The 3,839-nt window shown below is 39.7% G+C and overlaps 1 long non-coding RNA gene across 1 annotated transcript; it reads left to right on the top strand.

Annotated features, from left to right (window-relative positions):
• The first annotated feature begins 536 nt into the window (after nucleotides 1-536).
• LOC144417623 (uncharacterized) lies at nucleotides 537-1,303 on the top strand. Its single transcript, XR_013473369.1, has 2 exons — nucleotides 537-901; nucleotides 1,029-1,303. It is a non-coding gene; the product is annotated as an uncharacterized LOC144417623 (long non-coding RNA).
• The last annotated feature ends 2,536 nt before the right edge of the window (nucleotides 1,304-3,839 follow it).

Here is a 3,839-nt window from a genome sequence, read left to right as displayed (position 1 = left end):
TCAGAATAAAAAACAGCGACACCTTGTGACGTGTCCATATATTTGAGCTTAGCTCTCTTGTTATATTTAATTTAAGGTAGGGCGATAGGGTATAGGAATATATTGGTTACCAAGGTTATGTTAGTAAGGTTTTTTTAATTTTTAGATATTGACTTCTGCAAGGATAACGGAATTAGGATTGTTATTTTACAGGATCATTTCTTCATTTAATTATTATGACGCAATTGATGTCAATTCAAATTTATCGTGGATGAGACATCAGCGAATTTTGTTGATGTAGACACCATTTATATTCAATAAGCCTACGGCGATGTGGCGCATCGTGCTAAGCGTTAGGAATACGCTCGTCACCGCATCTCTGATTACCCTTCGTCGGATCGCAGGTTCGAATCCTATGCGGGAATCATCATGTGCGAGAGGATTGCTGGACTCCTCGCCGCCGTAAGGTGGTTCACGTAACCGCTGGTCGGTTACGGCTTCCTCCTCCACCATCAATTATATGCTTCCGAAAACAAATAAATGGCTAACTAATCCCATACCCGACCTGGGGCCCCATTCACAAAGCTTCGTTACCGCTTAACGTGTTAGTTAAGCACCGACTTTCTCGTGAAAAGCAAAAATGGTATTCACAGAGCTTCGTAAATATTCGAGAGAAATTATTCGAGAGAGTTTTTTTGGCGCCAAATGAGACGTCTCGTAAAGTGCCTTCTTCTCACATTTTATCGAGAATCGGTATTCACGAAAGTTCTTTAACCGCTGAAGAGCTCGCTAGCTAACGAGAACAATCTTCGCCTCGTTAACAGTTCGGATTGCTCTCAGCAGTGATTCAAATTAAAATAGGCTCGTTGGGACGTTAGCATACTTTGTAAAAATTGGCATAGTATCAAGGGGCCTTACTCAGGTAAGCGTGTATGTAGTCTAGTGCCGTTAACTTAGCTGTGGAATATCTGCCGCATTTACAGATTAAACTAGGGTTGAGATTCAGAGATTGTTCAGTTGTTGAAGTCATTGTTTTTTGTTTATTCTAGCACTGGCCTACAGTATTATGAACACAGATTCACAAATGGCTACCTATATTGAAGCTTGCAGAAGAAAAGTCCAACAATCTCTCCATGTCGTATCCGAAAGAAAAAAATTAGCTAGATGCAAATGAAAGGACCTTAATAGAGGACTATAGACTCAATGAAAAATTAAAAATATGGAATCTTAACAAGCTTTGGCAACTCACTGATTTTATTGTCTGTTACACAAATAGTTCACAATATGTAATTTGTTTTGTGGCAATAAATCTCTCTCTGTGTAACTTCAGCATTTATTCCATGTAGCCTATCCGTCAGTCTATAGATTACGCCACTGCTATATGAACAAAATTTCAAAACGCAGGCTGCAAAGGTGAAGCAGAGAAAGCCGATAGGTTACCGCGAAGGCGAAAGACGCTCGACCGTAAGCGGCGACAACTGATACGGCTGAGTGATCAGTCAGTGCATTTTGTTCAACTGCGACCGTGCGTAAGATTTCGAGAGAATGCTAGTGACCGTGCGTCAAGTGCTTACGAGGTCTTTGGTGAATCGCATTTAACGAGATTTCGCTATCACGATTCTGAGAGACACAGTTACGAGATCGTAAACCCGGCTTTTTACGAAGTTTAGCGAATGGCGCCCCTGGACTGGTATCCGGACGAGAGGCCGTGGTTCGGCCTATCCTAAGCTAGCCATTGAATTGATCATCACGAAACGACCTGAAAAACGGAAAATAAATCTGCGAGTAGAATCGTTTTTGTGTCTCGCTATCCTGCTGTTTTATGAGACGGCGCCCTTAAATAACAGCGAAATTGAAGACAGATTTTCGAAAAGTTGGAGATATATCTTTGTATGTTATATCAAATTTTAAGTTTAAAAATCATTGTCAAACGTAAAAGATTTTCGAACACAGCGAAATTGTAACAGATAGAGCAGTACTGTAATGAGGATAGTTGCGTGAGGATCAAACAGCAAAATAGAGAAAGTCAAATTTCGTTACCTATAGTTATCAATATTTTCATTATTCTGAATTGATTACTCGAAAAAAGCTTTCTTGGCGCAAAAGAATGAAAGCACGTGAGTTTTGCGGGTTGGCAATGCGAAATGTCAATCAATAATAAATTTCATAGAATGTATTGCGCGAAAATATTAGAGAATTTTTATTCGAGCCCTTCATAATGATATTCTGGGAATAATAAAATATTGTAGCGATAAATGTTTTCATAAATTGAATACCAATTGAGCATTGCAATCAACCTCCCGATCGTATCATGATATGTTCTGTTTATGGGGCAGATTTGATATCTCGTTATATAATTGTCAAAATAATAAGAGATACTGCTATGGATATAGTAGAGATACTGCTTCCTCTAAAATGTATAAATTACCATATTGCACGATCAAGAAACGCATTCACGCATTCCCGAGATATTCTTACTCTTCCCGCCTTTTCCGCAATTTTCCGCTTTTCCCACCATTTTCAATACTTACGTATTTTGTTGCAATTTTCTATATAAAACACCTGAATACTTATTTTCCGCATTCCCGCGATATTCTTACTCTTCCCGCATTTTTCCGCTCTTCCCGTCTTTTTCAAGACTTACTTATTTTGTTGCAATTTTCTGTATAAAACACCTAAATACTTATTTATGCATTCCCGAGATATTCTTACTCTTCCCGCCTTTTCCGCAATTTTCCGCTCTTCCCGCCATTTTCAATACTTACATATTTTGTTGCAATTTTCTATATAAAACACCTAAATACTTATTTTCCGCATTTCCGAGATATTCTTACTCTTCCCGCCTTTTCCGCTCTTCCCGCCATTTTCCATACTTACATATTTTGTTGCAATTTTCTATATAAAACAGCTAAATACATATTATTTATTTTTTACGCGATGCTGTTACTCTTCCGATGCTCCCCGTCATTTGTCAATACGTTCGTTTTTCATTGCCGTCATCCGTCGTCTTTTCATCCCGTTGCTCTCGCCTTCTAGTACAATTTCCCGTACATACACAATAAAATGCCCATTTCTCCCGTCTTAGAGCAATTCCCGTCATTCCCACTTTGTGTGAAATTCCCCGCTATTTAGTGAAATTTCCCTCACATACACTCTAAAATGCATATTTTCCCTATCTTAGAGCAATTTCCCCTCTTTCCCGCATTTCGTAACATTCTCCCGCTTATTAGTAAATTTTCCCGTCATTCCCGTATTTTAGGGCCCTAAAATGCGGGAACGACGGGAAATGCACTGAAAAACGGGAACTGCGGGAACGACGGGAAATTTCACAAAACACGGGAATGACGGGAATTTGCTTTAGGGTATGGGAAATATGTGTTTTAGACTAGAGTATGTGTGGGGTAAATATGCAATGAGAGGCGGTAGCAACGGCAAGTTTATACGGCGCTCCCGAAGCATGTGCAACAAGATGACGCACAACCTGAACATAGTTATTATACCAGCGGTTCTCAACCGGGGGGCCACAGAGGAGTTAGAGGGGGGCCACAAGGATGGGCTGAAATCTGAATTTACTTTTCACTTTCGCTCTCTTTTGTGCAAATTGTTTAAACATAATGGGATTTGGAATCTATCAATGAAAATAACTCTATTAATACCTCTGGAATATTAAAGTGGGGGCCATGAGTGCTGAAAGCCTCCGAAAGGGGGCCACGAGTCCTAAAAGGTTGAGAACCACTGATGTATACCATGTTAGGGTTCAGGTTGTGCGTTATCTTGTTGCACATACTTCCGGAGTGCCGTTTATACTTGAGTGTGCATGTACGGGGAAATTGTACTAACATACATATTATCCGTATCTT

This window comes from Styela clava, chromosome 2 (assembly GCF_964204865.1).
Source record: "Styela clava chromosome 2, kaStyClav1.hap1.2, whole genome shotgun sequence".
In the NCBI taxonomy this organism is placed as follows: domain Eukaryota; kingdom Metazoa; phylum Chordata; class Ascidiacea; order Stolidobranchia; family Styelidae; genus Styela; species Styela clava.
Note: the sequence above shows the minus strand (reverse complement) of the source record. Positions and strands in the feature narration are given on the sequence as shown.